Source organism: Dermacentor andersoni, chromosome 1 (assembly GCF_023375885.2).
Source record: "Dermacentor andersoni chromosome 1, qqDerAnde1_hic_scaffold, whole genome shotgun sequence".
NCBI classification, from domain to species: Eukaryota; Metazoa; Arthropoda; class Arachnida; order Ixodida; family Ixodidae; genus Dermacentor; species Dermacentor andersoni.
The window spans coordinates 380,798,059-380,821,288 of NC_092814.1; the positions used below are offsets into that span (position 1 = coordinate 380,798,059).

A 23,230-nucleotide genomic window follows, 5' to 3' on the forward strand; every position below is an offset into this window, starting at 1 on the left:
CCGCATCGAGACAAATATCCGAGATGCCTTTGTCCACAAGCAGTTTTTTCTATCAGTATTTTTAGATATGGAAAAGGCATACGACACAACCTGGCGCTATGGAATCCTCCGTGACCTGTCTGAAATGGGAGTTCGAGGCAACTTGCTGAACGTGATTCAGAGCTACCTCTCCAATCGCACGTTCCGTGTTAGAGTTGGTAACGCTCTGTCTCGTCCATTTACGCAAGAGGCTGGTGTTCCACAGGGTGGTGTGCTGAGCTGCACTCTTTTCATTGTCAAAATGAACTCGATCCAGACTGCCATACCACGTAGCATGTTTTATTCTGTATATGTGGATGACATCCAGATAGGTTTCAAATCATGTAACCTAAGTATCTGCGAGCGGCAAGTACAGCTTTGCATAAATAAATTATCTAAGTGGGCGGACCAAAATGGTTTCAAACTAAACCCACAAAAAAGTACATGTGTCCTGTTTTCTAACAAGAGAGGTATACTTACGGACCCCGCAATAGATCTAAATGGAGAACGGCTCTCTGTGAGCCATGAACACAAATTTCTAGGAATCCTTTTAGACAGTAAGCTGACTTTTGTACCACACTTGAAGTATCTGAAATCAAAGTGCCTCAAGTCTATGAACCTACTGAAGCTCTTGTCACGTACATCTTGGGGAAGCGATAAGCGGTGCCTTTTAAAGCTCTACAAAAGTCTAATATTAACACGCCTTGACTACGGAGCAATAGTCTACAATTCTGCCGGACCTAGTGCTCTGAAAATGCTTGATGCTATTCACCACTTAGGTATCCGCCTTGCTACCGGTGCCTTTAGGACTAGCCCTGTGCAAAGCCTCTACGTCGAATCAAACGAATGGTCATTGCACTACCAAAGGACATATTTAACTTTATCCTACGCCCTGAAAGTTAACTCAGATGCTAAACATCCTTGTCATTCCACTATATGCGACTTGTCCACTGCTAGGCTGTTTCGTAACCGCCCAGCCACTAGGCCTCCTCTGTCCCTCCGGCTGGAAGCACTCGCAGAAAAAACAGGGGTCCCTCTTTTACACAACGTCCTAATGGCTCATATACGGCTTCCACCGCCTTGGGAGTGGCAGACTATCCAATGCGACATCTCCTTCTTAGAAATATCGAAACGAGCCCCGGAGACACACATATATTCGCATTTTCTGGAACTCAAGGAGAAGTACTCATGGGATGAATTTTACACAGATGCTTCGAAGTCTCCAGCTGGTGTTGCTTACGCAGCTCTGGGACCCTCACTTTCAACATCCGGACCACTAAACCCATACACCAGTATCTTTACAGCGGAAGCATACGCCATTCTTAAGGCTATTCAACACATACGGCTCACAAATATCGCTAAGGCTATTGTCTTCACAGACTCATTAAGTGTAGTGAGAGCCCTAATTAGCTTACGAAAGCATAAGAACTCGGTTTTTAATGAGCTATATAGCTTGTTATGCTCCACATATATGTGCAACCAAGTGATTATACTATGCTGGGTACCTGGCCATAAAGGCATAAAAGGCAACGTAGCTGCTGACGAAAACGCTACGTCAGTGAGTTTTAGCAACACAGATGGAAATATCCCCATTCCTGCCACCGACCTAAAGCCCTTTCTGCGCCGTAAATTGAGGAATCATTGGCAAGAAGAGTGGGATACACAAACATTGAATAAGTTACACATTATAAAACCAAAATTGCGGAATTGGATAAGTGACAAAACAGCACGGTACAAGGAAGTACTTCTTTGCCGATTAAGAATAGGACACACTTACAGTACTCACTCCTACCTCTTGACTGGCGGGGATCCTCCTACTTGTAGTAGGTGCGGCGATAGCCTGACTGTCCTCCATGTTCTTATCCAGTGCCCTGCAATAGAAACAGAGAGGAAAAAGTATTTCCCTTCTGCGTATCGAGAAAATATACCTCTCCATCCTGCATTTTTTCTTAGTGACGAACCATTTTTTAAACTGCAAATAGTCTTAGATTTTTTAGCCGAAACCGACACCCTGAAAATAATTTGGCCAGGAAATTTTAACACGTGATTACCAGCCCTTGCATTCGAGGGCCATCTTGATGATTTAGTGTAACCGTTGTCTGGTTTTCTTATGCTTTTTATCAAAACCCAACTGCCATCGTCCACGTCCATAACTAATCAGTGTCATTATTTTACTAGCTATATATTTACGTCATTTACAGCGAAAGTTTTTAGGCCCTTATACAGCCATGTCACACCTACCATAATAAATTCACTGTCCATGCCATTCAGAATAAATCCTTTAAATTACCATTTGTCATGGCGCTCTTTGGCCATAACTGGCCCTTGCGCCATTAAAAAAAACCACATATCAGAGTAATGGGAGTAATGGTACTTTTGGCAGCACGCCTCCGCTGGTCCTTATGCCGTTTCTTTTTTCCCTTTGCCGCTCCTCGTATTCACGCTGCTCTTCTGGAGTCCTGTGTGCTGCCTACCCATGGCGGTGCTGCGCCAACAATAAAATCAGTGAAATCTTTTATACACAAAGAGGCCAGTGACGTCACTACCCACGACGCAAGTTGCTGTTGCCGCAACAGCCTGTGCAACCGCAATCTTTACCGGGAAACAGATTTGCGGAGCCCAACGTGCTTCGCATTGTTATCAGGAGCGCTTTATCGTCAATTACGTCGTTCGGATGCTTGTTTTGTGTTTGTTCTTTATTGAAACGAATGCTCTTCCGCATGTTGTACACGTGGTTCCAAAGAATGTATCCACTTCTCGGTTCACTTTTCTGAATGCTTGAAGCCTGTCTCACCTCCGCCGTGTGTCGGCCCGGTATATATCACTACGTCCGGGATCGTCCCACATTTTTGCCCACGAAGGCGGACACGAAAAATGCCGACCAAAGAGAGACTAACAGTTTCGCTTTAAGAAAGAGGCTGCAGTTTCGCCGTAAAGGCGAAGCAGTAGTAACCCCTTCAGTCACGAATTATGATCCATCGTTGACAAATGTGTGACATTTACATACTTTTATACCAACGTGCTGAAGACTCCATAGAAAGCAAGTCAAGGTGGGATGAGGATGATTCTGGGTATTTTATGGAAGCCCATCATAATTATATAGTAATTAAATATTCATTTATTGTGGAATCAGTCATACTACGTTTCTTCATTAAAAATATATAGTCACCCGCTCGAATTACATGCACAAGATAATTATTGTTAGCATAAGTGCAAGCGCTACAAAGAGGGAAAAAATATTTTGCAATTACCGAAACGCCCCCTTCAAACGTCCCGTCAAACACGCTAGTGCCTTCATCAAAGTGATCGTCTCAAACGATACATTTCACTCATAAGTGCAATGGGAGTTCTTTAGGAAAGCAGAATGTTCAATTTACAGAAAGCTTAATGTTCGTCGTCTATTCCTTGCAGCCACTGCACAGTAATCACAAAAATAAGTCGCGTCCACAAGCGTGTACGCCGTGACTGAAAGGTTTAATAACAGTTGCATTTGAAGAAACTTCGTGTGACCTCGAAGAATCGCTTACTAAAGTTAAAAAGGAATTACATTATGGCGTTTTACATGCCAAAACCACTTTCTGCTTATCAGGTACGCCGTAGTGGGGGACTCCGCAAATTTGGACCACCTGGGGTTCCTTAACGTGCACCTAAATCGAAGTACACGTGTGCTTTCGCCCCCATCGAAATGCGGCCGCCGTTGCCGAAGTTCCATCCCGCGACCTCGTGCTTAGCAGCCCAACACCATAGCCACTAAGCAACCACGACGGGTATGCGTTGGCTAAAGTGATGACCTTATATGAGTATTTACAAGACCTCATAATAGGAGCAGCGATGGCGTAGAGGTAAGCATCCGCCTCGCGTGCAAGATGACCGTGGTTCGAAACCCGGTGCCGCACAATTTTCCTCCGGCTTAGAAAAAATCCGCGTATTGATAAAACTGCATAAAGAAGCCTGGACTGCGGCCTGATCCTGGTGACCAGAACCGGTAACGCACTTTCTCATCAGAGCAGGATTGGCCACTCCGGTGCAGTACTTAGCCACAACCTCCTATATGAATAGAACAATCAAACCCCGGCTCTCAGTCCCCAGCGGCTGCGAAGCAACTGATTACGGCGGCGGTCAGAACTGTGACGTAGCAGAGGGTGCTAAGAATCTCTGGAGCCGGACAGGCCGCCATTGGAATCTGAACCTGGCAACGTTTAACGCTAGAACGTTATCTAGTGAAGCGAGTCTAGCAGTGCTATTGGATGAATTAGCGGGCCTTAAATGGGATATAATAGGGCTCAGTGAGGTTAGGAGAACAAATGAAGCATATACAGCGCTAAAAAGTGGGCACGTCTTGTGCTACCGGGGCTTAGCGGAGAAACGAGAACTAGGAGTTGGATTCCTGATTAATAAGGATATAGCTGACAACATACAGGAACTCTATAGCATTAACGAGAGGGTGGCAGGTTTTGTGAAACTTAATCAGAGGTACAAATTGAAGGTAGTACAGGTCTACGCGCCTACTCCAGTCATGATGACCAGGAAGTCGAAAGCTTCTGTAAAGACGTGGAATCGGCCATGGGGTAAAGTAAAAACAAAATACACCCACGACAGTGGCACCCACGACGATAACGGAAGACAGAATAGTCTAGAGGAATTTGAAATCGCACAAGTAACGCCGGAGGAAGTAAAGAAAGCCTTGGGAGCTACGCAAAGGGGGAAAGTAGCTGGGGAGGATCAGGTAACAGCAGATTTGTTGAAGGATGGTGGGCAGATTGCTCTAGAAAAACTGCCCCCCCCTGTATACGCAATGCCTCATGACTTCGAACGTACCAGAATCTTGGAAGAACGCTAATATAATCCTAATCCATAAGAACGGGGACGCCAAAGACTTGAAAAATTATAGACCGGTCAACTTACTGTCCGTTGCCTACAAAGTATTTACTAAGGTAATCGCCAATAGAATCAGGAACACCTTAGACTTCTGTCAACCAAAGGGCCAGGCAGGATTCCGTAAAGGCTACTCAACAATAGACCATATTCACACTATCAATCAGGTGATAGAGAAATGGGCGGAATATAAGCAACCCTTATATATAGCTTTCATTGATTCCGAGAAAGCTTTTGATTCAGTCGAAACCTCAGCAGTCACGGAGGCATTACGGAATCAGGGTGTAGAGGAGCCGTATGTAAAAATACTGAAAGATATCTATAGCAGCTCCACAGCCACCATAGTCCTCCATAAAGAAAGCAACAAAATCCCAATAAACAAAGGCGTCAGGCAGGGAAATACGATCTCTCCAATGCTATTCACAGCGTGTTTACAGGAGGTATTCAGAGACCTGGATTGGGAAGAATTGGGGATAATAGTTAATGAAGAATACCTTGGTAACTTGCCATTGGCTGATGATATTGCCTTGCTTAGTAACTCAGGGGACCAATTGCAATACATGCTCACTGACCTGAAGAGGCAAAGCAGAAGGGTGGGTCTAAAAATTAATCTGCAGAAAACTAAAGTAATGTTTAACAGTCTCGGAAGAGAACAGCAGTTTACGATAAGTAACGAGGCACTGGAAGTGGTAAGGGAATACATCTACTTAGGGCAGGTAGTGACCGCGGATCCGGATCATGAGACTGAAATAACCAGAAGAATAAGAATGGCCTGGGGTGCGTTTGGCAGGCATTCTCAGATCATGAACAGTATGTTGCCATTATCCCTCACGAGAAAAGTGTATAACAGCTGTGTCTTATCAGTACTCACGTACGGGGCAGAAACGCGGAGGCTTACGAAAAGTGTTCGACTTAATTTGAGGACGACGCAACGAGCTATGGAAAGAAGAATGATGGGTGTAACGTTAAGGGATAAGAAAAGAGCAGATTGGGTGAGGGAACAAACATGAAGTAATGACATCTTAGTTGAAATCAAGAAAAAGGAATGGGCATGGGCAGGACATGTGATGAGTAGGGAAGATAACCGATGGTCATTAAGGGTTACTGACTGGATTCCAAGAGAAGGGAAGCATAGCAGGGTGCGGCAGAAAGTTAGGTGGGCGGATGAGATCAAGAAGTTTGCAGGGACAACATGGCCACAATTAGCACATGACCGGGGTAGTTGTAGAAGTATGGGAGAGGCCTTCGCCCTGCTGTGGGCGTAGCCAGGCTTATGATGATGATGATAATGCTAATAGGAGACAGTTCAATTGAAAGGCCTGAGTCCCCTCGCACCACCAAGAGTCTAGCATCTCTCGGTGGTGTAATCTTCGTGTAATTTTCTCATACTTCCCTATCATTAAAGGATATATATATATATATATATATATATATATATATATAGTCATGTCGTAAGAAGCCAACAAACAAAAAAACGAACGACAGCATGGCACACGCAAACGAAGACGTGGTTTCGTGCCTCACCGGCGGCCAGTTGTTTTTAAAGCGATAGCTTTACTTACAGCGTCGAGCCGAATGTCGCCGTCGCCAGCAATTTGACCTTCATTTGACCGCAGCTGTGCCGTGGCCTTGGCAACGCATCACGTGACTCGCCGTGCCGGGCTCCGCCGCCGCCGCCGGCTTGGCGCATTCGCTCTCCGCAGCTGGGTCGCCGCCTGACCACACGACTCGCCGCGCGCCTGGCTAAGAGGAGCGCCATGCTCGCCTAGTCAGTGCGAGCTTGGCCATGGATGAGAGCTAGGCCGGTGCCAGTGTCGTGGAACGCTGGTGTAGGTGACGGACTGTGGCGTCGGCGCCGTTTGGGATGAGCTGCGGGTCATGGCGGGCGGCAGCGTTCTTGGTCGCAGCTGCAGGGTTTCAAGCGACGGGGTTTTAAGCCCCGCACCTCCACCAATTGAAGAGAGGTTTATTAGCGGCTCCTTATGCAAAGGGCTCGGCGACCGGGAACGGCGAGGCAGCCGGAAGCACTGTCCAAAAAGACACCAGCAAATAGCAGCGCGAGGAGAGCCGAGCCGCGCGTTGGCGATGCGGCTGTACAGCGAGACGCGCCTTCTTCACAGCGCGTACAGCGCAGGCCGCAATCTCCACTGAAAGGCCACTTATGACGCATGGCCCATCTTTATCAGCGGAAAAGTCTGCCCTCATGCTTCTCCCCGGAGAGAGGCGCAAGTGAACTCGCCTGTCACTGAATATTAGAGGCCATCGAATTCGCCATGCAACTAGTGTTCGATTCCTGGGCATCGCCATCGACAACAGGCTACTATGGCTACGCGCGGCTGAAAGTGTTGTGGCTGCGTCAGTGCAAAGAATCAGCGCACTTAGTCGCATGGCAGGTGTACGTTGGGAAAACAATCATATGTCCATGCTTAAACTGAACGCTGCACTGATAACAAGTCACCTTCTCTATCAGCTGCCGGGGTAGCACCATCACCGGCTCAATTCGAGCGCTTGGAGGCAGTGCACAGAAAGGGAATTCGCTCGACAATAGGAGTTCTTCAGGCGGCTTGAAACAAGAAAGTTAGCACTCCGCCTTTTGGCATCTCAGCCCTTGCTGATGCAGCCATTAAGGCTGGGTCAGTCCCCCGCAGGCACGGCACCTCTTCGGCGGTTTGGAGCAAGAACTCGCTCTCATCTCCATGCGGCGCTGAACACCGTCCAATATTTAGGATTAGAATGGCTTAAACAGAGTCGCCTCGACCTGCCACGTCCTTTTTCGGACGCTACCTGCATCCTCAGTGTACCCCACCGACCGTCGAGATGCACCAGTTCAACCGCTGAAGCAAAGTTTCTTGTGCTGGACCACTTGAGCAGAGGGTTTCAAAGCCACCTACAAGTGTACAAAGACGGGTCGGTGTGTTGCACAAACATATAGCAGCGCAGCGGCATTCTGCGCACCCTCCCTTGGTGTGCCACGGTCTGGCCGCCTGGATCGCTTAGTTTTGTCTACAACAATATAACGCGCCTCAATTACCACGGCTTTGCAAAAATTACACCGCTATTCTGCACGAGACGTCGCGGTGCTGACGGACTTAAAGTCGGCATTAGAATGATTAAACCGTGGTCTACCTAGAGAGGCGTCTACAAGGCAATATCTGGCACTCATTAAAGATCTGATGAGCAAGGGATTTCAGTGGATCTCATCTCACGTATGAATTGAAGGAAATGAGAAAGCTGACGCTCTTGCACACCTAACGATGACATGCGTCCGAAGAGATAATTCTAAGGATGCAATGCGCTATCACTTTAGGGCGATCCACAACACTTCACACCAAGCCTGTGTGACCAATCGACTTATTCGCGAAGAAACAACGCTGTTGTGTCGCATCAGAAGCGACTCCGCGTACACCCCGGCTTGGTTATTCAAGACTGGACGATGCGCTTCCCCGCTATGTGGCTTCTGTGGCGCTATCGGCGACATCGAACATTTCACTTGTGTCGATTTCTGAAACTTGTTCATCTGAGGCACTTCCACCAGGCGTTATCTCCGTTTTCGTGCTGCAATAATGTTTAGCCGGTACTGTCCTTAGTATCAACGCCACCTTGTATTCTATGAAGAAAAAAAAGAAAGAAATAGTAACATGCAGAAATCATCAGCACCAAACGCTAAACAAAGTGCATCAATAGCTCCCAGAAACTGCTCCGTATAGACTGTTTCATTTGGTATGGCCGCTGTCTGGTCTAGAAAGGAGTTGCGGCTGCCAGCGGGAGACATGGGCGCGCCACGTCTCAGTCAGCAGAACCGCGGTCCGCCGTGCGCGCGAATACGCGCGTGCACGGCGATGACTAAGCACCTGCGGTCTCCGAGCGTCTCCGTCTGGGCCGCTCGTGAGGAGGCGCTGGCGACCCTCCCCCTCGTGCTGCAGTGCGCGGCCGGTGGCGCCGCCCCTCCGCGCGCGCGCACTGCTTGGGCCCTCCCCTCGTGCCGGCGATCGTCCTCGCTGCTGCCACTCGTGCGGGCGGCTTCAAGCGGCGCTGGACGTGTGGGCCACCGTTGCGGGCGTTGTGCGGCAGAGCGGAACCACTCCGGGAACCTCGTGGCTGCTCCGTTCGGGACGCCGGCGGGTGAGCTCGCTCTTCCCTGTCAACCATGCGCTTGAGTGAAGCTATTTACGAAGGGTAATTAGTAGGGCTAATAAACGAAAAAAGCGAACAGTTCCACCGGACTTAACGACTGTTGGCTTGTTTCGTATAGCGCGCAAAAAGAAAAAAACGAACGAAAAAAAAAAGCCCGACAGAAAGCGCATAATATGCGTCCAAATGCCTCATGATAAAACGCCAATAAGCTTGTTGTGCCATTCTTTATGCGTCGACTACACAGATTTACTCGGAGATGGTTAGATTCGCGCACAGAAGCATGAGCTTACTGTTAAATCACAGATGTTTTCTTCCTACCATGATTCGTTGCCACTACGAGGTGATGGTCACTGCGTGATAAAGTGTGGCTGCGCACATGTGCGCTTTACTCGCTCCTCTTGACAGACTGAAGAGAGTGATGAAGAGTGACTGTGCACATGTGTCTTGCACGTTACTCGCTCCTCTTGACAGACTGAAGGTGGTTTGCGGTTCATGCCGACGCCTTCAGAACTGCAAGCGACCCGGTGTGTTCACGGGCCCACTCAGTCCAACGTCCGTTGCAGACGGGGTGTGACCGGCACTCTTTTGAACGATGCGTACCATCCTCAAGAATGGAATTCCTCAACTGTAGATTTTTATCACGAGGGCAAACACACGTTGCACACCTACACGAATTCGTGTGAAATTTCATCTGAAGGCAGCAACTTTTTCACATCGTATGACTCCGATCCGCAGGTAAACAGCGGCATCACTAACGCTTACTTCCACTCAATTTTTGTGCTCCGCTTTTTGCAGAATTGTGGAAAGTTGAACATTTTCGCGCTTCGTACATGAGCTGAGGATATTTAGACAGAATTCCGCACCATACATGTGCCGGAACAAGTTACGGTGTGGTTAAATCGTGGAACGTCTGCTGTTCAAACCCCGATCACGTAGTGAAAAGCGCAAGAAAAAAAAAAACCCAAGTGATTGCATTGCAGCGAGTACTCAAGGCAGCGCACTCGTGACCTCCGGTCATCGGCTCAACCCGGAAGGCAGAATAGGAAACGGACACAGAAGTATAATAGCCACCACATGGCCGGCCTAGCTGGCTGTTGGCCAAACCTAGTTGAGCTAACCGGAATACATTACCCTGGTCCTTTCGCGCGGCGGCAGAAGTAGCAGCTGGTAGCTATCATGCGATACTTTCTGCGCGCGAAAAACAAACCGTGAAGTTGCCGTTGAGTCACTCTTGCTGAATTGATCGTCTCGAATTTCTTTGATGCTCTTTTACTCTTGGCGGAGAAATTGTAGAGACATCGTGGTAGACCTTCGATTTGCCTACTGGGCATTGCACCCTCGGAAGTTACGAAAGTCGGCCCTCTGCAGGCCACTTAAACTCGATCATTTCCATAACCCCGGAGGCTAGACCAATCTTTTCTGCCTAGGGTGCTTTTTTTAAAGCGAAGTTTTCTTTGCTTACCTCACCGGCGTGTAGAGCGGCTCGGTGGTTTCTCACCTGACCGGCACGCGAGCCCGGCTCCAGAATACAACACTGAATCTTGACCGTAGAAGTGGTGATATTGTGCGCAGCTCTGTTTTGCCTAATAACGCAATAAATCACAACATAAAACCCGTACATATAGCGTCGGCTCATAGGTATCTACAAAGTACGAAGACCTGCCTTTCAATGCAGTCATAGGTAAACTACGGATATGGCATCAAACGACATCATCGGTGCTCATGTGTCGGGAACGGGCACCTAATGTGTTCTTTAAAACACCGATATTGCTTTCTACAACGCACGAGCAAAGCACTGCGCAATTTCCGCAATGATTATCAGAAGGTAAGAGGTCTCAGGAGTGATTATTCAACAACATCTGTAGGTAAGATAAGTGAAGAAACGTAAATATTTCAGTCAGAAATACTAAAGCTGAATCTAAACAAAGACTGTTTGCAAAATGCTCACGTAATCAATGGCAGGAAAGTGAATAGAAAGTTTTAGAATTGTGGGACCTGAATTACGGGACCGCTATCGGCCGGGCGTACAAGAGAAGGCAAGTTGAGAGTAGGTTAAAAGTCATTGGGATTTTTACCTGCTTCGCACTGCCAAACTTTTCTTTCGCGATACTCTGCAGGCAGTCGGCAGAATTTCGATTGGCAGAAAGTTGATTACGCCGCAAATGATAATGGTAAAGTCGTTGTACACACCAGCTCGAGTCTAGTGACATGCAGTCTTGCATTATAGGATAAAGCAGGAAAGAACCATTCTTCTTTCACCAAAGAGGCGCCTCACTCCTACAATACAGCATGCTCTGCTGAGAACAGCTTTGCTGCGTTATACCTAGAATGGGCACACGAATTGTATGCAAAATTTGTTCTTTGTATTTGAATACTGTGGAAAGTATGTGTCATCCCTTCACTTTTCAATATATTGCTTTTATTTCTCCGGTCGCTGTGCGAAGAAATATTAGCTTATTGAATGTGCTTGTTACTACAAAATTCAGCGATGCGTTTTCAGAGGGAGAAAAACAAACAGAGCCTGTATTCGCAAAAAAAAAGAAGTAATTAAGCTATAACTGCTCGTAAGCGCTAATGCCATGCCAGTCGTGATGACGCACACATTGTTTGCTGACCAATGGAAAACAAGACTTCATACGAATGAAAAGCGCTATGAATTCGGAATGGTAAATTGGTGGGCTATTTGGTACTTCCCTTTGCACAACATTTGTGAATTCGGCCTCAGAAGCAGAAGCAAGTCTTGGGCCTCGATAATGCAACGTTATTGTTTTTTTTTCCTTTTAGGCGCCAGCAGAGCAGCTCTTAAGATTCAGTGCGGCCGAAATGCTCGAACCTGTGGTTATAATTGACCCTTGGCATACTGAGGGCTAAATTTCGGGCAATTATTATACTTCGTGAATCGAGGCTGGTCCCTATACACAAGAAAATTATTACGCTAAAATTGACGCCGTCGATGGAAGTGGTTCCCTCTTCACGGGACCCGTATGCTTCCCTAGCCGCCGGGCCCCTGGAGATCAGGACGAGCTGGTCTTCCAGGGCGGTGCTGGTTAGCAAGGTCTCCCATCGCTCGGTAAGGGTGGATGAGGCATGGGGTAGGGCAGTGGGGCAGGTAAGAGGTGGGGGGATTGCCTTGATGAAATCGCATACTCCAATGACGTGTTGGAGCGTGCCTAACTGAATTTTGCAGAAATTACAATCCTTCTCGTACCCTTCCGGGTACATCTTATTTTGAAGGTAAGGGTGCGGGAAGGATCCTGCGTGTATCTGCCTGTAGATCGCTTGCTGTTCTCTGCTAAGCGATTTGTGAGGATCGGGGTAACGGCGCCTCTCCGTCTTGTAATGGTCGGCAAGTCTTGAGCCGACACACCGTCCCGCAAGCTTTCCGGGCAAAGCGTGCCGCACCAGCAGCTTCCGTGACTGGCCGAGGCGTTCGGTTTCGAGCTCTTCCTCGCGCTTGCCGTCGCGGGGCGTCTGATACGACGGCGCATTTCCTGCGCTCCCGCGGAGCCGTGTTTCGGCATTGCCTGGATTTACCGTTGAACTTCGATGACAATTATCTTCAATGAGATGCGACTTTCAACATTAAAAAAAAATGAGGGCGCATTAGAACGTGACTTCCTTCAAATTCGCCACGAGGCGACGGCTGGGATTCGTTCATTATCAGTTTTGCTTCCACCGACAGCGCTTTCCAGAAATAGCTCTTGGCATGGGTGGTCTGCGACCTTGACACTGGAAATAAGACTACGTCCACTTTTACGTAATGACAGACATGCTAGCGAGAGTGGCCGGCCCATGGCAAAGCGCACTTATGACTGTGTTTTATTTTTTGTTTTTATTTAGAAAATATTACAAGACCAATGTGGGCCCTAGCAGGAGAGGCAAAAATGCTATCAAAGCTATATAATAATACACAGAACATAAGACATATTTACATACAGTGCATGAAAAAAATTTCAGGATGCTTAAGCTTCGCCTTTAAGAGTGGAACGCAATAGCATTCAAAGACTCCTGACTGCTTTCATTCTTCCCGGCAACTGAAGCTTATGTACCCGTAACGTTTACAGGGAAATGCTGGCGGGGAACGCAATGCACGAAGGCAAGCTTTCTGGTAGAAACGCGGCCTTTTGCGTGAGTCGATCTCTTGTTATTGTTTCGGACTTCTAATATTTCAGTCCGAGAAGAAAGGGGTATAACCGAGGGGCCGCATTTTTATTAGTCATATCGTAAGAAGCCAACAAACACTGACACCAAGGACAACGTAGGGGAAATTTACTTGTGCTTAATAAATGAAATAAAGAAACGATAAATTAATGGAAATGAAAGTGGATGAAAACACAACTTGCTGCAGGTGGGCAATGATCCCACAAACTTCGCATATCGCGTGCGATGCTCTACCACTTGAGCTACCGCGGCGCCATTTTCCCATCCACTGTCTTGGGTATTTATGTTTCCTAGTAGAACCCTGGGAGTGTTAGCCAGCGCCACCACTCACAGACCTTGGCGGCGGACGTGGAACATCCTTTCTGCCGCAGGCGTCATGAGAACGTGATCTTTTTGGATGAAGACAACCGGTCATTAAGCCTACACATGCTACCTGAAGGCATCAATGTTGCCGGATTCGAGACCCTCGTTATGCAATAAACGAGCAGAAAGCGGGTTAACCGATGGGCCCGATTTTTATTAGTCATATCATAAAAAGCCAAGGCAGCTGAGCTCCCTTTGCCGACACGGCTGTCTTGGAGTTTGTTGTCACTGATTTCTGCACTTGGAGCTCGAGTTTTGTATTCTTTTTAAACATTATTTTGACATTCCGCATAGTCAAGAAGCCTTCGAGCCTTCCACGCCGGATTTATCAAAGCGTCGCCCTTCTTTACATCGATATCTACAGACGCAGGTCGCTGTTAGCGTCAAATATTGAGGAAAAGGTGTATCACTGATATAAAATAAGGTCAAAACGTAGCAAAACGTACATATCTGCGCATATTGTAGCACTCTTCAATGAAGCACACTAAACACACTGGTTTATTGTGGGCGAACTTGTGCCCGGAAATTCAATATTAAGCATTCACACACTTTAAAAGAAGAGTTAACAGCAGCCTATTCCACAATCAACCGCGTCTCTCTGCCGAACGCACTTTTCACGCGCCCCGAAGGCCAAGAGCCACGCCGTGGCTTCTCATTGGACGGCAGACTCGGGCGCTGCCGTGAGCGCGTGCACGGGAGACACGCGCTGTATCGCCATGCGCGAGGCGTTGCTGGCGTTCTTCTAATGGCGATGCGACGAGTAATGGGTTTTAGCGATGAGACGCTTGGAAAGGTGCCACACGAGAGTGCTCGTACCTTGCATGTGGAGAGCTCTCTGCGGCAGTATGAGTGGTGGTGTTCCACCCTGAGACGAGTCAGTATGAGCGGCCGAACCACTTAAACACGGCAACAGTGATTCAGATAACATATTACGGGCTGTTAATTTATTTCTGATTCTCGCTTTTCTTTAACTCCATCATAGTTACAGTTTGCGCGTACCATAAAACATCGTTAGAGAAAACTGTGCTCGCATAAATTAAGTGCTCATTTATAGGCCGTGTTGTCCTTTCGGCAAAACGCGGATACCATAACTGACACCGTTGCTATAACTGAGCGAGACGGTTGTTTATACTGCTGTATACTGAATGCACCGTCTCCTTTTTCCTGTTCGTCGCAGAGGTAAACAGCATCTCTCTAGAATTGAGAAATGTGTCAGCATAACAACACGTACAGACCGACCCATCTACGTAGCGAATGTGACCGGCAGCTTACGGGAATGGGGACGCACAGACACATGTTGGCACAGTGCTGTGTCGCCGCTTGCCGCCTATTGTGTACGAGGTGAAATGTAGTTTATTTTAAATCGCCAAGGACAGAAGTGAACTATAAAAGCAGTTTCCTTCGTCCTAACTGCTTACATTTCAGTTCAAGTCCGCCGGTAGCGGGAGCACGAACACGACGGCGCTAGACTTACCTTCGCTGAACAGGATCAACATTGGGTCAACCTTGATGTGCACGGCTTGCGAGGGTTGAAGTTTGTGCATTTCAACTTCGAAGGCATGTTTTGACTCACTCTGGGTGCGAATAATTATATATGCAAGGGAAGGCGCTGTCGCTATATCGCGTTGTCAGTTCGATGGCCGATCGCGCAGGGTTCGGTTGAACGATGATTTTGTCTGTGCCGTCGACCAGAAAGCCCGTCGCAGTGCGACAACTCGCGCTCGTCGGTTGCGTTGTTGTTGGCCTGGTATGATTAAATGCTTTCAGTGACGCACTGTACTGAATGGTTGGTCAATCGTTGACGTGAGCGTGTTGTCGGTCTCGTATCGACCCAGTGTTACCGAGCCTTATTTATTTATTTATTTATTTATTTTTATTTACAGTACAGTAAACGAGTACGTGAAGTCAGCCACGCGCTGCTGCCACCAGCAAGTGAGGAACGACGCTGCAAGAAGACTTCATTAGCAACGTAATGTTTTTAAGTGTCACCCAAGTGTAACGCACGGGTTTTCGTTAAATTTACTAGCCATCAATGAAAGGCGGCAACTATTGGCTCGCATTGCAGTCTGAACCGCTTGGACGAAGCCCTGGCCGCTTTATGTTTTAAAGGGGAGTTGCAGTCTTAAAGCTGGAACCGCATGGCGCGTTTCCCGCGAGCGAAAAACCTGAGGCGCGGCGAACGCCCGCGTTGCCGCCGACGCACGACCACCCGCACGAAGAAAGGGAGCGACGCTTTCGCGTCGCGTTTTCCGGGTTGCCAGACAACATAACTCCCAACGACATGAATTGTCTCTGTTACCGCATGTATAATATGCCCTTAACGTTACATAACACTACAATAAAGATAATCTTAGTGTAATTAGACAGCGACATTTTTATCTGAAGTTTATTTATCAAGCTTAATTTCAAGCAGCCAGATTGTGTGCGAAAATGCGACTATATACCTTCAGCATGCTGAGAGGCCGCTGCTTGTCTACAACTTCACATAGAAAATAGTGTCGGCCGCTTACTACCGAGCAGAAGAGGCGATTGCTACTATTAAGGGGGATGCTGAGGGCATCTGCTATGCCGTCTACGCTGAAGGTATCTGCTATAGCTCGCCAAGCCTGGTCACGTTTGATGTTCTTGTAATGGTGATCACGTACGTCCCACAGGACGCGACGTTTCTCCACTTCAGTTATGAGGGCCTCGTTGAAGGTTGCTTTGTCCATTTTAGGTGAACACGATGCGCGAACCAACACCAGGCGCGAACGAAATCACGGTATCACGTGCTTGCTTTGACACACGCGCCAGTTCTGGCGAGAAAAAAAAAATGCGCCAGAGAGGTTCCGTCGAGATGCGCAAAGCCCCTTCAACTTCGTAAAGTACTGCATGCTTTGAAGAATGCCGTTTTCTCCTCGCGCGCTCTGGCCTAGGCCATGGCTGCGTCGCTATTGGCCTAATAGCATCACGTGGGTCCTCGCGCCGTACATCAGCGCCATTTTTGTTCGAGAAGCGTCTACGGAGTGGCGAGGAGCGCATGTTGGCGCCGTTGCTACGCTAGAGCTGTGTAGGGGGCGCCAGGGTCGAGGAGGGAGCGTGAAAGAGAGGAAAAACGAGGAAGAGTGAAGGCGGAGGAGGAGGGTGTCACTACTTTACGAAGTTTAAGGGGCTTTAGAGGGTGGATGGATGGATGTTATGAGCGTCCCCTTTGGAACGGGGCGATGGGTTGCGCCACCAAGCTCTTGCTATTATACTGCTTAATGTCCTACCTAAGTTAAACAATAAAAAAAAATAAACACTATGAACTCCCACACCCAAATTTTCTGATCCCTTACTGCTAACTGTGCTTTTGTAAGTCTGTTTTTTTGTCGTTTCCCTACTTTTCGTCCACCAATCCTCCAATCGCCTCTTACTAATGCCTATTGCGGACATGTTTACTTTTTTCACTGCTCCCGCTGAACCCAAGGGCTTCAAGAGGCCAGTGGTGCCTAAATCGAGCGCTGGGTAGACGTATTCACACTCTAATAAAACATGCTCCATAGTTTCCCTAGCTTTACTGCAACAAGCACATGCTTCTTGTTCCTTCTTATATCTCGCTTTATAGCTGCGTGTTCTAAGGCATCGCGATCTCGCTTCGAAAAGTAATGAGCTTCCCTTTGAGTTATCAGAGCTGCGCAGAGAGCAGGGCCATCTGATGGCAAAACCAAAAACCAACATGCCACGTAACCAAATGCCACGTGACTTACCTGAACTCTGATTGGCGGACGCGCCGCGCGACGCGTTTGTTTTTCTACTCCGAGCAGCAGCACGCGGGGGCGCGATTTCGTGACGGATCATGCTGGGCATGCGTCAAAATGACGCGCACGTTCCACCATCCGCGCGTCAATCGCGCCTGAAATCGCGCCATGCGGTTCCGCTTTTAACCCCGTTTCTTCTTGTTCGTATATATATATATATATATATATATATATAATCAGCCTGGTTACGCTCACTGCGGGGCAAAGGCCTCTCCCATACTTCTCCAACTACCCCGGTCGGTCATGTACTAATTGTGGCCATGTTGTCCCTGCAAACTTCTTAATCTCATCCGCCCACCTAACTTTCTGCCGCCCCCTGCTACGCTTCCCTTATTTTGGAATCCAGTTCGTAACCCTTAATGACCATCGGCTATCTTCCCTCCTCATTTCATGTCCTGCCCATGCCCATTTCTTTTTCTTGATTTCAACTAAGATATCATTAACTCGCGTTTGTTCCCTCACCCAATCTGCTCTTTTCTTATCCCTTAACGTTACACCCATCATTCTTCTTTCCATAGCTCGTTGCGTCGTCCTCAATTTAAGTAGAACCCTTTTCGTAAGTCTCCAGGTTTCTGCCCCGTACGTGAGTACTGGTAAGACACAGCTGTTATACACTTTTCTCTTGAGGGATAATGGCAACATGCTGTTCACTATCGGAGAATGCCTGCCAAACGCACCCCAGCCCATTCTTATTCTTCTGATTATTTCAGTCTCATTATCCGGAACCGCGGTCACTACCTGCCCTAAGTAGATGTATTCCCTTACCACTTCCAGTGCCTCGTTACCTATCGTAAACTGCTGTTCGCTTCTGAGACTGTTAAACATTGTTTTTCTGCAGATTAATTTTTAGACCCACCCTTCTGCTTTGCCTCTTCAGGTCAGTGAGCATGCATTGCAATTGGTCCCCTGAGTTACTAAGCAAGGCAATATCATCAGCCAATGGCAAGTTACCAAGGTATTCTCCATTATCTCTTATCCCCAATTCTTCCCAATCCAGGTCTCTGAATACCTCCTGTAAACACGCTGCTAATAGCATTGGAGAGATCGTATCTCCCTGCCGGACACCTTTCTTTATTGGGATTTTATTGCTTTCTTTATTGAGGACTACGGTGGCTGTGGAGCCGCTATAGATATCTTTCAGTATTTTTACATACCGCTCGTCTACACCCTGATTCCGTAATGCCTGCATGACTGCTGAGGTTTCGACAGAATCAAACGCTTTCTCGTAATCAATGAAAGCTATATATAAGGGTTGGTTATATTCCGCACATTTCTTTATCACCTGATTGATAGTGTGAATATGGTCTGTTGTTGAGTAGCCTTTACGGAATCCTGCCTGGTCCTTTGGTTGACAGAAGATATGGGGATTTGGGGAATTCGACGCGCCATTGCGCGCATTTCACCTATGTTCTGCAAACCTTAAGCCACACGGTCCTCGCTCTGAACCAGTTGTCAGCGGTGGCGCTCCACTCGCGGTTGTTCGCGGGGAGGGCGGAGCTAGTGACGTCCCGAAGCGGCCCCTACCTAGTGGCTACTGCCGTGACGGTAGCGGCTCGCTTCCTCCTTGGGACGGCGCGCGGTACCCGTACATGCTTCCTCTCGTCCGCCGACACCTTTGCGACTAGGACTGAGCTCACGCACGGTGCCTTTGCCCGTGCGGGGAGCGCGTACTTCGTGTTGATCCTATCCCGACGCTAAGCCGAAGAACGGGTGCCTAGTGCTCGCGCGAGGTCGTACCACGCCGAGCCGCACTTATTGGAGGCCCAAGCCGAAGGAGACTGCCCGAGCTCTCGCGAGTTGGCCCATTGGTCATCGCGAGAGCAAGTAGCATAGCCGCCGGGTCTGTTCCTAGCGGCGTGTCCCAGCTTGAACCTGTGCTCTCGCAGCGACGGGCTACAGGCGCCCCTGACTGTATTTTCCGCCCTTGGTGCGGGACCCCTTTGGTTCCCCGCCGCCCCGGAACCGGGTGTTGGGCAGTGTCGGGCGCCGCCGGATACGATAAACGGTTTCCGTCAACTCAGGGCAAAACTGTGTTCTCGAGTGCGTCGCTTGGTAGCCCCTTGCGGCCTGAGCTCGCGCGCAGCGGTGCTAGAGGTGATGACTGACGCGGCCCTGTGGCTCGCTAAGCTCGGACCCGCGGTGGTCGGTACTCCTGTGAGACCCGAAGACCCCACAAAGTCTAAGGTGTTCCTGATTCTATTTGCGACTACCTTAGTAAATACTTTGTAGGCAACGGACAGTAAGCTGATCGGTCTATAATTGTTCAAGCCTGGCGTCTCCTTTCTTATGGATTAGGATTATGTTAGCGTTCTTCCAAGATTCCGGTACGCTCGAAGTCATGAGGCATTGCGTATACAGGGTGGCCAGTATATATTTATATATATATATATAGTTAAGTACACAAAAATATAGTACAGTGTAATATCAATCATGAAGGCTTTCAATTACTTTTATACAGCGTAGCAATATCTTGTGAATTCGGCCCGTGATGCCAGGCGCAGGTTTTACGTGCAAGAAATCTTTATTAAAACACGAAAGCCTTTATAATGTATGCAGGCTTCTGAAATACACTCACCGGGCATTATCGACGTTATCGGAAGCGCTGCCCGAAGCGCAACGAATGGCGTGAAACAAGATGTTTAAGTGGTTGATTTGTGTTTTATGGCGCAAGAGCCATTGGAACGAAATGCCACTAAGGCAAAGATAACGATGAGTATCGCAAGCCCGCCGGCAGACAGAACAGGTGTATAATGGCCCCTTGATATTGCTAGCCGCTTTCTCAGATTTTATCGCTTCTTTGGGGTTACCGAAGGTAGCATGGCTGCTCTGCACTGTGTGTAACGAAGGCCTTCTTAACAACGGCGATTTTACCCATACCCTTGTCACCAATGCCATTTCAACGACCACAATACAAACGAGTCTGCTAGCTTCTTTGGCTCCGACAACGGGAGAACGAAGACGATGAGGCCCTTTCAAATTCTAACGGTCGTTTGCTTCAGTAGTCATTGAAAGTGCATTTCTTATAGTGGTAGATGTTTGGCCAGTTGACAAATATTTTTTTGCAGATGACCTTCAAATTATTTAATGCAGTAAGCATCGGTGCAGGAAAAAAAAAGAATAAAATAAATTATAAGGGACTGTGGAAGTGTTAAGCCGCTCATCTATCAAACGTGCAGAATAGGGGGCGTGGCGCACTAACTATACAAGCAGCAGAGGAGCGTGACATTTTGTTGTGGATGGGCTTGTTTTTTCAGGGCTCTGTGGCGGCGACGAAATCATTAGTTTTTTTCTGCATGCTTTGAGCTTGCTTCTGTTTTTGATTTGCTGATTTATTTAGCCTTGAAATAATAATTGGGTAGTTTCTTTTTCTTTCTTTTTTTCGTGTGCGCGGGTGTGTTACATGAATACTTGTTTTTGCAGGATAGTCAGAGCGTCCTTTCGCGCCACGTGCTTCAACGCATGCAATCGGGTGGGACGATGAGACTTTATAGCCTTTAAATAGTAGCTTGGAAGTGGCAAGACTAATAGCTATTAGTGGTTTACTGTGTGTTCGTTGGTATCGGGAATATTGCTTTAGAAAAAAAGTTAGAGCGTGGCCGCGTGGTTGAACACGTGCGAAAAAGTGGCATACCTTACAGTCTGTGCGGCATTGATTGCTTTTAAAACATTGGCGAGAATTACTTTGCGGCATTTCAAGGATTTAGATTCTGTGCGTATCGGTTTTTGCTAAAAGGCACGTGCTCTCCATTAGTATAGTATTATAGTATTTGCATTAGAAAAAGCCGTGCAATACATGGCAAGAAAGCCGGGAAAGCGAATAGTGTACGGGGGGTCCCTCAAGGCAGACGAGGGGACGGATAAGAATGGAGAGGGAATCTAGTCGATCGGCACACACTGGGATGTCGATGCTAGGCTGAAGAAAATGGAGGCTTTCCAGGATGAGCTTGTCAAGCAGGTGCAAGAGCTCAAAAATGACCGAAATGTGGAGCGTGATGCGCAGAAGGTAGAGGGAAAAAATCATGCAGATCCCACACACTGTGGGAATCGATGTAAGCGAAGCTTTCCGTGCTGGATGCTTTGTTTGACGATAATTAGCGGTGATGTTGACGACTAAAGCTTAATTTCTTCAACGTTTAGGCTAACACGAGAGTGGTGAGTTGATGTTAAACGTTACCTTGCGTGCACCACTGCTGTTTGTCTACGTAGTACACAGAACACACTGGGAGAGGTGTTTGCTTGAAGCGTTGTTGTGCCCCATATTTTGTAACCCCCGAGAGGGTTGGGCGTTGTCATTGCCTCACATGCCACATTACATTGTGGCAGAAGTATTAAACTTGAATGGGATTAAGGGGCTTTACGTGCCAAAACCACACTCGGATTATGAGGCACGCCGTAATGGTGGACTCCGGATTAATTTTGACACCGTGATGTTCTTTAACGTGTCCCAAATATAAGTGCACGTGCTTTTTCTATTTCGCCACCGTCGAAATGCGTCTGCCGCAATTGGGATCAAATCCGCGACCTCTAGCAATGCCATAGCCGCAAAGCTAACGCGGCGGGCGCAGAAGTTTTGATTGGACGGTCGACCGCTTCCGTAGTGTCTCCTGGACCCTGCGGTACACTTCAATCAATGCGGCTCTGCTTCTGCACGCCCTGCGTAAGTTGACCGCTCGACATATTTGCGTGGCGTTTATTTTTCATGAATAGCAGCAATGTACTGTACCGTACCTTAAACTTAAGCTTATCCTGTTTGCACGCAGCCGCTTTCGTGTAGTAGTGGGGTTTCCTTGCCTTCTCACGTCACTCGCAAGAGCCGCCAGTGATTGAGAATTATGTTTGGGAAGGGGGCAGCAGAACTAAGTCCGAAAGAAAGGGAGGGGGAGTCCGAATGCTCATCCATCAGGGAGACAAATGGAAAAGAGTAAATTCAAGATGTCGAGAGCATCTTCACTTTGGCTTTCAGATACAATGAGTGAAAAAAAAAAAAACTTGGCTGGGCGTAACGTATTTGTGGACTGGAAATAATTGAACAGAGAAGAATCAAGAGTTAGTGGAATGCATAAGTACTGATATTAAGGGTTTCAGGAATGATGCTAAAATTATCCTATTATGAGACACGAATGGCCACATACAGCATCTAGATGGCTATACCGACAGCAAAGGGAAGTCAATGCTAGGTCTTTGTGAGCAACATAACCTGGTTATCGTGAATACAGGGCTTAAGTGCGAAGGTCAGATAACGTGGGAAGTGGGAAACCGGCAATCGACCATTGATTACTGTCTGATGACAGAACGAATTCATGCTAACTTGAGAGAAATGGTCATTGACGGGGAAGGGTGTAGCAGCATAGGGAGGGACCATAAACGCATCATATTGAAAATGGGATATGTAGTTGTGAAAGAGACCAAGGAGTGCAAAATGGCCAGTCCAAATTTGAACGCTGAACAAATAAAAAGTATAGTCACAAGATCCGAGCAAGAACTTTGCAAATGGCCAAGTACAGAGTGGGAATATAGCGAGCTTCTAAGTGTAATAACGATGGAACTACGGACAGAGAGACAAGATGTTCGTTGAAAAGGAAAAAAGAAACCCAAAAGCTGGTGGAACGAGAAGCGATCGCCAAACGACAGAAGCATCCCGAGAGCACAGGCAGGCAAAGAAGGCGCAGTTACCGCGGAATGAAGTGGCGAGTAAATGGGAAATATAGCGGGAGAAAAAGTCTATGGTTCACATACTGGTGCAAGCAAAGATAAAAGGTGAAAGTGAACGTTGGCTCACAGAAATGCGTGAAAGAAAGGAGGCCGCACCTAGAATATTTTGGAATCACATAAAATTATTAGACAGGAAGTCAACAAAAATACAACAACATATCCTAGACGAAGATGGAAACAAACTGGAA

General features: G+C 47.7%; 1 protein-coding gene across 1 annotated transcript in view; it reads left to right on the plus strand.

Annotated features, from left to right (window-relative positions):
* Nucleotides 1-8,349: 8,349 nt before the first annotated feature.
* Mp (collagen XV/XVIII-type protein multiplexin) overlaps nucleotides 8,350-23,230 on the plus strand; it is a 383,840-nt gene continuing 368,959 nt past the window's right edge. The window contains exon 1 of the mRNA XM_050168496.3: nucleotides 8,350-9,015. The gene's annotated coding sequence lies outside the window, so the exon portion shown is untranslated. The remainder of the gene's footprint in view (nucleotides 9,016-23,230) is intronic.